This window comes from Canis aureus, chromosome 30 (genome assembly GCF_053574225.1).
Source record: "Canis aureus isolate CA01 chromosome 30, VMU_Caureus_v.1.0, whole genome shotgun sequence".
Taxonomy (NCBI): Eukaryota; Metazoa; Chordata; class Mammalia; order Carnivora; family Canidae; genus Canis; species Canis aureus.
Genome location: NC_135640.1, coordinates 24,000,363 through 24,013,174, shown reverse-complemented (window position 1 = coordinate 24,013,174; position 12,812 = coordinate 24,000,363). Strand labels below are relative to the sequence as shown.

The 12,812-nt window shown below is 31.6% G+C and overlaps 1 long non-coding RNA gene across 4 annotated transcripts in view; it reads right to left on the bottom strand.

Annotated features, from left to right (window-relative positions):
• LOC144301781 (uncharacterized) overlaps positions 1 to 12,812 on the bottom strand; it is a 327,386-nt gene that overhangs the window by 38,429 nt on the left and 276,145 nt on the right. For all 4 annotated transcript variants that reach the window (XR_013368639.1, XR_013368638.1, XR_013368635.1 and 1 more), the window contains one exon: positions 5,938 to 6,052. This is a non-coding gene — a long non-coding RNA (uncharacterized LOC144301781). The remainder of the gene's footprint in view (positions 1 to 5,937; positions 6,053 to 12,812) is intronic.

Sequence of the window (12,812 nt, the reverse complement as noted above, 5' to 3'; positions counted from 1 at the left end):
CCACATCAGGCTTCCTATGAGGGAGCCTGCTTTTCTCTCTGCCTATGTCTCTGCCTCTCTCTGTATATTTCTCATGAATAAAGAAAATAATATTTTGTGAAAAAAAAAAAAAAGAATGGGAACTGTGTAGCCTCCCAAGGAAGTGATGAGGATCTAAGTTAAGGCATACATTTGATACCTAAGAGTTTGCACCCTGTGCATTGAGTTTCCAGCTTGACTTCAATTCCCATGCCTCATGCTTGACAAAGAAGCATAAAGCTTTGGAATCTCTTAGGGCTTTGTCAATGAGGATATGAGATGACCATGATGGAGTGAGGAGTAGCAGCCTTTCTTTTTGTCAAGCACATATATGCCATCTGACTTTTGATTCCACATCATTCATTGCCTAAGAGTTTAGATAGAACTCAGACTTCTGTGTTTGGCAAAGCTTGATTTGAATTTCAATTGTGACACACACACACACACACACACACACACCCCAGCAAGAGAGTGCAGGGATATGGAGGAGGCTGAGGGTGGGAAGTGGGGGTGGTGGAGAGAGGAGAGAGACAGCAGAGGGAACTAATGAGAAAGAAGCTTAAGCAGGCTCCACACTCAGTGCAAAACCTGATGGAGAGCTTGATCTCATGACCCTGAGGTCATGATCTGAGCCCAAATCAAGAGTCATCCAGGTGACTCAGCCACCTAGGTGGCCCTCAATTCTGACTTTTATTTGTTGTATGAAATTAGTCATGTTAGACTCTGTGACCCAGATCCTTCCTCAAAAAGAATTGCAATAAGAAAATTTTGAACATGAAAATAAATTGAACTTTATAATTTTTATGTTTATTATCTTAATTTTCCTAAAAATTGCTATTTGGTATCCCCTAAGTCAACACCAACAAGGCCCCAACATACTCTTTATTTGCAAATATTTTTGATCTGAAGATTTCTTTTTTTTTGAAGATTTCTGATTTAAAATTTTTACTAAATTACATAAAACACAATTTCAGTTATGATTTAAAATCCTGCCAAGTGAAATCTTATAGAAAAAATGAAAGATAACATAACTTTTAAAATGAGCAAAATGTAGTATATATTTGATGTCTTTGAAGTTATTCAACTTTTCTAAAAACTGAAAAAGCAGGAGTAAGAAATACTTTTAATGAAGGATGTTTGAGTAGACTGCAGACACCAATCCTTAGTTTTGCTATCTAGAAAATGGAACAATCAAAATAAGCTCTCACTATATCAGAATTCAGAAGCTAAATGATTAATTCAGCCACATTTTCTCTCCCATCATTTAGACAAAGAAGTCAATTAAGTGGAACATTAAAAGCTGATGAATCAAACAGTAGCATAAAATAGCAATTAGAAAATAATCAGTTAATGAAGTAAAATGACAGTGGAGAAGTCATCAAATGACAGTAACAGAACCAGTGCATTAATGAGAAGTGACATTGAAGAATAGAAATGCCAAAATACAACAGCTATGATGTCTGAAATATATTGGATAGATTCATACAGATAATTGGGTTAAAATGCCTCTGGTGCTTAGGATATTTTTCTAGTGTTGATTTGGTATTGCTACAAAAAAAAAAAATCTTAAATTTAGTCTGTTCTAGACATGACCTCCAAGTAAATCCTCTTACATTTATATAGCTATCATCCAAAGGTCTTATTCAAACTAGATATCTATAGCTTAAAAGATATTTAGATTTGGATTTTTATGAATATAAATACACAAAGTGTATATCCATAGGCATTAAGAAACTTATTTTTGTTTCTTACAAGTTCTAAATGACTGTAAAAAGTACAAGTGGCTCCAAAGAAAGGAGAAAGTTAATGTGTTGCCATGTTGAAATGAAGAATGTCAAGAGTGAATTAAGTGATGTTGGTTCCCAATATTTCTCTCTTAACCATGAGATTCTTCTGTTAATATTATACAGGTTTTCCAGAACAAAACTCTAGACCAGTCATGACCTAGGCATCAATAATTAGCTCCAAATACAAGAATATTCCTGTGAGAATGTAAATATTGCAGACTAAAATAATACATCTTCACACTTGGATTACTATGTGTATGTTGTTGCTACAGAAAGTTATTTTTATAAATAGCCTTCAATTTTTAGATGATAAATATTTTTTTTTCTTCTTCTGGGTGTCCCATAATATTTTGTCGATTAAGTTACTTTTGGAAAAAATAAAAGGATGAGTTGTGTGTTATTTATCGGATAGTTTCAATAAAATTTGATCTAATGACTGTGCTATCAATTTCTCATGATGTAAGGTCTTTCATTATTAGTCATGCATCTCTTTCCAATGCTAACAAGTAATATCAGCATGTAGCATGATGAAATTACCCCATTACTATGATTCTGGATGCCAGAAATAAAATGTCAAGACAAAAATAATTATTTTCTTACTTCCATGATACAGAATGGAACTAAATTGAACAATGAGAAGCATGACTTTATTCAGTGGAATTAAAAATTAATGAATAGCAATAGGATTCAACTCCCGTGACCTAGGAAAAAGAAGGTTAACTTATAAAATTGGTCTTAAGTCATATAGTGCATTGCCTATGACAGCTTTGGAAATAATTACTCTTTAGGGATATTTCAGATTTCTTCCTTACATGAATTACACATCCTGATATAATTGATGATTTCTCCCTCCTCTTGCCTTTTTCACAAAAGCCTTTTAAACTCTGGTTCATTAAATCTGTGTGTGTGTGTGAGAGAGAGAGAGAGAGAGAGAGACAGAGAGATTCCTGAGATATAATTGTTCATCCTAATTTACATACACTCTTTTTTGGCATGCACTATGAATATTCCAACAAAATTATTAGTGAAAAACATTTTATTGGTGTTAGAATGCTTTGCTTGGAAATATTTTCCAATATACAACTGGGAAGCGAAGTCAAGAATGAAAAATATGTGCCAAATAAAATGCTAATAATTATTCATTTTACTGGTATAAAGAATACTTAAATAAAATATATACAATTAGTCAGTTAAATCTTACATTGTAGGACCTATTTATACCATCAGGATTACCTTTTTATAAAGTTGAAAACATACTCTGAAGTATAGAGAGAGATCTTTCTCCCCCTGTGCTATGGATATTGATCTCTATTATGGCAAGTACAATTGTATGGGATGAGGAGGACTTTTGCTGTCATGAATTCCTTCGATGTTTTTTGCTTCACTTGAAAAAATCAGATTACTTCATAATGTAAGGTTCTATGAATACATAATTTCAAAAAGCAGCTTATAGTGGGAGGATGCTAATTTTAAAATAATGAGATACTTAGGAAATTTATAATTTATTATTGACTAAAAAAATTACAAATGATTTTTCTTTCTTAAATTTTTTAGGTTTTACAAAATTTCCAGATGGAAACTTTCCCACTAGAATTAGGAACAAAATACATGACGTTTAGATGAGCTGGATAGATTTTCTCTGGTATTTTTTCTTGATGGATTGACAGGAAGCTAAATGGTCTTCAGAGTGTGCCTGAATATTTCCTTTTTCTACCAGCACACTCTAAATGTACACAAACCTCACTGCAGTATGCTTGACTGAAGAGCATAGTTCAGGATATTATTATTTTGTAAAATAATACATTAAAAAACATTTACAAATGGAAACATATATAAAATAATGCCCTGTAGGAGGTGTGTACTTGACATATTCTTGAAACATGAGTTTAACAGCTTTTGATTATTTGTTTTTCATGTATGTTATAAAATCACAGGTTTCTACATACCAATTTCCAAAAATTTTAAATTACATTTAAAGGTTACCATTATAAGTGTCAGGGGCACAATTGTGAAATAGATAAGTAATACCTGGCACTTTTTGCATGTCGTATGCTGAATTATGATTTACTTAGTTCCAATTCTTTGTTATTTTTATACATTCTCTGCTTCAACTGAGTTCTCTTCTGTTAAGAGATTTTCTGTGGATTTGGTTTTAAACCGTTCCTATGCACGCACTCACACACACACAGAGCCTGACTTTCAAAGAAAATCTTGCTATATGTCAATTTATAAATCATATAAAAGCAGAAGTACTGTGGTTGAAGTATGAGAAAGGGCCCTGAGCAATCTTACATGAATTATGCATTAAGAGGTAACTTTTAGCTGAAAATGACTATGTTAAAAAAAGATGATCTCAACCTACATTGCAACCTTAAAACACTCAAAAAAGAAGAGCAAACTGAACCTACGTCAAGGGAGAAAATAATAAAGATTCATGCTGAAATTATGGAATAGAGAATATTAAAATTAAAATACAGAAATTCAACAAAACCAAAAATATGTCTTTGTAAAGATAACAGCACTGACATATTTGAGCTAAATTGATCAAGACAAAAATGGGGAAAAATTCAGACTACTAAAATGAGAACCTACCAATCTTATAAAAATAAAAAAGGATTTTAAAAGAATGCTATGAACAATTGTATGTGAATAAATTAGATAATCAGATGAAATGGACAGTTCCTAGAAAATCACAAGCTGCCAAACCTGACTCAGGAAGTAACAGGAAATCTAAATAGACCTACAATAATTAAAGAGATTGAATTAGTAATCCAAAAGTCTACTCCAAAAGAGAGTCTAGGACTGACACAGTGTAGTATTGGCATAAGGATAGACATACAGATCAATGGATATAGGACTGAGAATACAGAAGCGAAAAATTACCTTTGTGGTTTGTTTCATTACAAAAGTGCCCAAACAAATTTAAAACCTTTTCGATAAACGATACTGGGACAATTGTATATCCACATGCAAAAAAAAAAAAAAAAAAAAGCCAACCCTCCCACCTTACATAGAAATTAACACAAAATATATCTTAAATAAAAATTTAAGGTCTAAATTTAAAATAACTTAGAAGAATATATGGACAATGGTTTCTTAGGTATCACAGCAAAAGCAAAAGTATCCAAAAGAAAGAGATAAATTTGACTTCATCACAATTAAAAATTTTTATGCTATGTATAACAAGATCAATAATCCACTGAATGAGAGAAAATATTTGCAAATCATAAATCTGATATAGAATTTGTGTGCAGAATGTATAATGAATTCCTAAAACAGGAAAAACAAACAAAAACACATAACTCAAACAATGAGCAAAAATTATAGATATTTGTATACAGGAGCTACAAAGATGCCCAATAAATACAAAATAAAATCTTCAACATCCTTATCTATCAGGACAACGCAAATCAAAACCACAATGAAATATTACTTCACACCCACTAAGATGGCTAAAATGAAAAATACCCAGATATAAACAGTATTGTCAAGGAAATAACAATTCAATTCAAATTGAATCATAATTTTAACAGATTGTAGTGTTTTTGGACTCATAATTTCAGTGTATGTTCACTCAAAAAAATAAAAATTTATTTGAAAACCAAATATATAAATAAGAAATATAGATAATCTGAAAAAAGCTATGGTAAATCCAGAACAAACATATTTCTAAAGATTTCCACAGCTTTTCTCCCCTTCTCTTGATGCTTTCAGCTAAGCTACATTCCCAGACTTTGCCTAGTGATTTTGGTGTTATATATTATATATATATATAATAATATATATATAATATATATATATTATTATATTATAATATATATATTATTATATTATATATAATATATATATTATATATATATAGTGATTTTGGTGTTATATATTATATATATTATATATATATATAATTATATATATATAATTTTAAAATTATGGCTCTATACATATGTATCATATACTGATTAAAAATTTATGGACAAATAATTATGGACAATGTGATTCATTCTGTCAGAGTAAAAATAATAAAAGCTAAATGAAAACAAAACTATTTCGATAATATTCCTATTAACTGAAAGTTATTCCTCCATAGGAAATTTGGACTAATCAGACCCCAGTTCATATTTCCTCATTTTACCTCAGAGCTCTGTTCACTGTCTCAATTCTAGTTCCTTTTGTTTTCTTGAACCATCTTCTGAAAACTCCAATTTCCTCTATTTTCAGGTCCACAGTATAGTTTCTTTGTACTGGTCCTGTGGATATAGACAAAACCAAAATCCAAACCAAGCAAGACAAAATCAAAACAAAAAAAAATTATCATATTTTTGCTTTTAAATTAATAACCTCTTTAGGTTTCCAATCTTAACAATATAAAATAGTTGCAGAAGCTTTTCAGTTGTACATTTCTTTGATCTTTAAACATAGAATGGTAAAAATATCAGAATAGCCTTTCTCTTCTTCCAAATCCACAGGGTATTTTCCAACCATATGTGGATAAATCATGTGAAAAAATAATCGGAATTACTTATTTTTGTTCCAACAGTTTAATAATATACGGATAGGGAGATTTTGAATATGACTCCACACCTAGAATCCTCCCACTTCACTGTTTTATAAATGGTGAAGCATTAGTTTCATACTTTACTAAATACAACAGTGCTGTCGACTCTGGCTTCTCTAGGAAAAAAAAATGTATGAAGGACTTACTTTGAGGCATAATTTACTAATTCATCTCAGCAGGGATATGTCTCAGGCATTAGCATTTGGCATTTGTTATAGCAATTAGCATTTGTCATAAGCTCACTAGATAAATTAATTGTTCAGTTGGAAACCACTATTCTACTAGTAGAGGAATTACAAAAGTATTGAGGTACTTGTAAGTCCAAAGTGAACTTACTGAGAAAAAAAATTATGGATGAACCAAATCATAAGGAATCACGATTTTTCTAATGTTCTCATATAAATCTCATAAAAGTTACTACATAAATAGAATTTGTTCATTTGTTAGAATATAAACTCTGGTTCTTTCATTCTCCTAGCAAAACATTACACCATTCTTATTAAAAGGCAGCATTAGTGTCATCTTTTCTACTTTATACAATTACTGTTTAAAAAAAAACAAGCTACTTGCATAGATTTAAAATGACAAGTCAGTCAGAGAAAGACAAATACTGTATGATTTCACTCATTCATGGAATTTAAGAAAAAAAAAAAGATAAACCTAGAATAAGGAGGTAAGAGAGATGGAGAAGCAAACCATCAGAGATTATGAACTATAGAGAATAAACTGAAGGTTGATGGAGGGGAAGTGGGCAAGGGATGGGCTAAATGGGTGATGGATATTAAGGAGGACACTTGGTTGAGCATTGGGTGTTATATATACGTGATGAATCCTTAAATTCTACTCCTGAAACCAATATTACATTATAACTAGAATTTAAATGAAAACTTGAAAATAAAATAAATAAAACGACAAATTCAAAAACAAGTCACAGAAACTGTGAGCTCTTGATCTTGTCTACTTCTAATAAATATTCTAGAACATTATCAATGACCTAGGTATACACAATATCCTCTGAAATTAAGCTGCAAGAATATACAGCAAAATAAGATATTTTAGTATATATTATATTTAGAATGTTTTAGTATATATTAGGCACTCCCAAACAAACAACAGTTTTCTATTATTTGAAATGTAGTTTTTCCAACAAGAATTTTTGCAAACACAATTTATTTATTTATTATTATTCAGTTATTATTAGAATAACATCACTTGACAAGATGAATTATAAAAGAAAATATCTTTTAATAATATATTTATATATTATACATGTAAATATACATATGAATTTTCACATAATTTATCATGTTAACTACAGGAAAAGCACTAAGTGCTATATATATGGCACATTAGAAAAGATTCACATTTATATATGTAATAGTAACAGAACAAATTTAAAAAATGAATCCTAGAGCTGGTAATTAGATAATTAATTATCTAATTGATAATTAACTAGAAAAAGTGTAACACAGAATTTAAATCTAATATTAATTGTTTCCAAAATCTTAATTCTTATGGTCTTTGCCTCTCCTTTGGTCTCTTTCAACTGGATTCCATCTTCTTTCAATGATAAAATTAAACTACTAAATATAAGACCTCAAAACATCATTGAATATTGGTAGAGATCAAAATGATATGAAACTGATAGATGAGCCATTGACTGGCAACTGTCCCTCATATTAACATTTTCTGGAAGAAATTCACAATGAATCAGATATATGACTTTTCTTATGATGCTGCTGCTATAGGTAAAATATTAAAAATCACACAAGTGGATGTTGATTACATTTTCAAGTAAAGTCTTCATATATATTTTTTTAATTGTAGGTTATCACAGCCTACTTGTTTTACTCTGATAATGCACTAGATTTTGGTACATCATGGCAACTAAATCCAAAAAATGAAGGCTATGATTAATTATCTTTACTGATATACCCAAATTCATCCACCTCCACATGGAAGTAGGAAAAAGTAGAGCCTTAAAACTAGAAGTATTCAACTATGACAAGAAAATTTAGAATTTTTCTGATGAGAATATGTCTGAGTTTTCAAAACCATAGTTCCCCATCTGCATATACTTCAAGCAGTGTTTTCTTTTTCTTTTTCCTTTTTAAAAATATTTTATTTTTTATTTATTTGAGAGAGAGAGAGCACTAAATGCAGGAGCAGGTGGAAGGTCAGAGAGAGAAGCAGACTCCTTGCTCAGGGATGTGGGACTGTATCCAGGAACTTGGGATCATGACCAGAGCTATAGGTAGACACTTAACCTACTGGGCCACCCAGGTGCCCCCTGATGTTTTTTCTTTGTTCAATTGTAAATATAAGCATTATCTGGCCTATGAGCATGCACTTTGATGAGTGCATAGTAAGAAATTCAAGCCATATTTTTAAATTTTCTTTTAAATTTGTAATAAATGATGGTGAATATTAAGAAAGGATTCAAAGAAACAGAATATTACTTTAGCCACAACAGGTATAATCCACCCTTTCCTTGTGAAGTTTTTACCCAAAGAGTTTTCATACTATTCAGCATCCTTTAAAGAGATGATGGGCTTTGCTGGACTAGCAGTAAAGGAAACTCAGATTACAAATGATACTAATCCTGTATAGATGAACCCTATTTGCACTGAGAAAGAACTGTGTTTTAGTTAATTTTTCTTTATATAGTCTAGATACTAGTCCTTTGTTGGCTACATTATTTGCAGATATTTTCTTCCAATCAGTAGCTTATCTTTATATCTTATTAATATAGTCTTTGGCAGTAAGAATACAACAAACAAAACCCAAAAACTTTTAGTTTTATGACATGGAATTTATTAATTGTTTCTTTAATGGATGGAAATTTTGCTGTCGAGTCCAGGTCATCTTTGGCTCTCCTACGTGACATATTATCTATGTTTTCCTACATCAAGATGATCTCATCAAACAAGATTATAGACTATGTTCTGCAAAGTTAAAATAAGAGAAACACTAGATAATTCACCTAAATTTAATTATCTCCTAGCAAAGAATAATTAATGAATGGCTACGATGGTTGTCCTCAAACTTACACAACAAAACAAAAATTTTCCTTGTATTAGCCAGATGATTACCTCATAGTACTGCATTACACTGCTCGGACAAGTTCTTCATAAGATGAATTAAGCAATTCTATAAGTTACTTTAAAATATATTTAGCTATTGTTTGTATTGTTAACAGAAATTACAATCAAACACTTTAAACAAATATTAGGTACATGTACATATTTAAAATATTTATATGGAACACTGGATCCATAATATTCCATTTTGGGTTATAAAATATAAAAACAAACCCATGTGACTTCATTCATAAATTTTTCATCCATCAATAATATAAATTATTATTATTTTTTCTTCTTTTGATAATGTGGGTAATAGCACACCATACTACTAAATGAGTAATCTGTTAAATTCGTAAGCATTAGGACAAAATTTAGCATTGTGATTAAAGCACTAAAACCAGTGATACTGACTTTATGCTAAATGTTAATTAGCTATTAATTTTTAGTAAACTTATTTAAATAAAAATAAGCTGGTATTATATACCTAAGCCAAGAATTTTTGTTTTTTTTAAGCCAAGAATTTCTGATTTTATTATTGTGAAATACCTATTGGTTTCTAATTGCGCATGATTGGGTTTGCATACAACTTTATATTTTTATTATTAATTTATAAAATTATTGTTACTCATTTTCTGTCTCCAATTAAGTAAATGTAATTATCATATTTCCTGAACTTAATTAAGCCTTTGTAAGAAGTATATCGAAAGGTAATAATCTTGGGTGTGTGTTGCTTTGCTTTCCATGAAAGCCATATCTCTACCAATGTATATTGGGATAAAATTATTTTTAAAAGAAAAATATTATCCATGTCATAATTGTTTACCTATATCCAAGTGTATATATTTTTAATATTTCATTATTGAGTAAAAGCCATCAAACAGGATGAAAATATGAACACATAGGAGGAAAATAAATCCTGCCACAATGACAGATGTGTTAATGAAAACAAATCAATAAAATGGTCTCAGGTTCAACACATGCATGTTTCTGAAATGTAAACAGACACTTCAGGTCGACTTGACCTGGATATCTGACTCCAAGGACATTTAATACTCCTCACAAGAAGCAGATGTAACTTTCAGCTTCAAAACACTTCAATTGTACATATTAGTGGAAGGCAACAGACAATTTTTAGTTTTTTCCTCACTACTTAATGTATGCAGAGAGATTATTTTGAATTTAGAGACAATGTGGTAGCTTATTAGCTAAGCTGATTATACAATAAAATAATCTTGACACTATGAGGAAGTAAATATGCCATATTTTCAATTCAATTACATTGCCTTAGTTTCAGTAACGTGCTGCAGAGACTATGGAGGCCCTTGAGCTTCCATGACATTAGTCCCAAAAGGTTGGAAGATGCAAAGCAGGAGTGTAGAGGGTTGGTGCCTGCTGTGTAAGCTTTAAATTACATTACAAGGAGCCAGCAGATATATGTCTCTTCCTATTCCTTAGCCAACCTCACACTACTTTACCCAGAATATTTGGAGTTACGATAGTTCCTTCAGCTTTCCTAATGGCATTCAGTGAGAAAAAGCGATGAGTTACTCTTATTATAAATATGTGTCTCCTTTGGGGATCCTCTCATATTTGAATCCCTCTCATTTCTTCTTTCTTTTCCCATTTTTCATCATTTCTGCTTCTCTGGAACTAGCCTAAAATAGCATTAGCCTAAAGATTTTCTTGCCATAGGTAAGAACCTGGGAACCTAGGCTAACATATTTTCTAAATGGAAATACATATTAATTTTTATTTTTTTATTTTTTTTTTTTAATTTTTATTTTTATTTATGATAGTTACACACACACAGAGAGAGAGAGAGGCGCAGAGACACAGGCAGAGGGAGAAGCAGGCTCCATGCACCGGGAGCCTGACGTGGGATTCGATCCCGGGTCTCCAGGATCGCGCCCTGGGCCAAAGGCAGGCGCTAAACCGCTGCGCCACCCAGGGATCCCACATATTAATTTTTAATGCAAGAGTCATTACATAACTGTATGATCTAATGCATATGATAATAAAAAATTAAAGAGAGATGTTTCTAAACTTGAAAACAGCGAAAGATTTAAGTAGACAGTAAACAATTAGAGCTGAATGGTTGAGTTATTTAAAGGCTGTTGCATTTCCAACATAGACTTTCAAGAACAAAATAGTATAGGGTAGAGGAAGTTTTACAAGTTAGAGAAATGCATACACTCATTTAGAAAAAACAAACAAAAAAACAAACAAAAAACAAATATTGTCAGCCTGTGAGGGTTTAAGAACACAAAGTTAGGGCAGCCCAGTTGGCCCAGCGGTTTAGTGCTGCCTTCAGCCCAGGGCCTGATCCTGGGCACCTGGAATTGAGTCCCCGTCGGGCTCCCTGCATGGGGCCTGCTTCTCCCTCTGCCTGTGTCTCTGCCTCTCTCTCTCTCTGTGTGTCTCTCATAAATAAATAAATAAATAAATAAATAAATAAATAAATAAATAAATATCTTTTTTTAGGAAAAAAGAACACAAAGTTAAGAAAAAAACATAAAAACAAACCATATCAAATAAATGTGACTTATTTTTAGACTTTATTTCTTTATTTGACAGAGAGAGAGAGAGCACAAGCAGGGTGAGTGACCAAGAGGGAGAAGGAGGCTGAGCAGGGAGCCTGATGAGGGCTGGATTCCAGGACCCTGGGATCATGACCTGAGCAGAAGGCAGATGCTTAACTGATTGAGCCAACCAGGCACACCAATAAATATGATTCCTGAAATAAATTACATATGCAGAAAACATTTAGAAGCATAGCAGAATGAGCAGGCAATATTTCTGGGGAAGTCAAAACAGCCATGACAGAAATGGAACATATCTGAGATATGAAGAAAAAATGAGAGGCTTGCCTTATTCACCTCAAGCCATCATAACAAAATGCCATAGGTTGGGTGGGGTGAACAATAAAAATTTATTTCCTAATGGTTCTGGAGTTAGAAGTCTGAGACCAATATACCAGTATGATTGGACTCTGGCACAAACCCTCTTTATGCCTGGCAGAAAAACACCTTCTTCTGTGGCCTCATATGTAGAGAGAAAGAGAAACGAACTCTCTCTGGTCTTTTCTCATAAGAACTCCAATCTCATCTTGAGGGCTCCATCCTTATGTATCTCTCATGAATAAATAAATACAATCTTTAAAAAAATAGCAAAAACAATCATGAAAAAGGAGTACCAAATTGGAGGTCTTTCATTATCATCTATCAAACCCATTATAAAGCTATAGTACTTAGCAATGTTATTGAAACCACGAAACACAAGTAGGCCACTGGAATATTAGAGAATCAATAAGGACACGTATATGTGTATCATTACTATATTTTTTACACAAAGGTAATACTAAAGCATAAA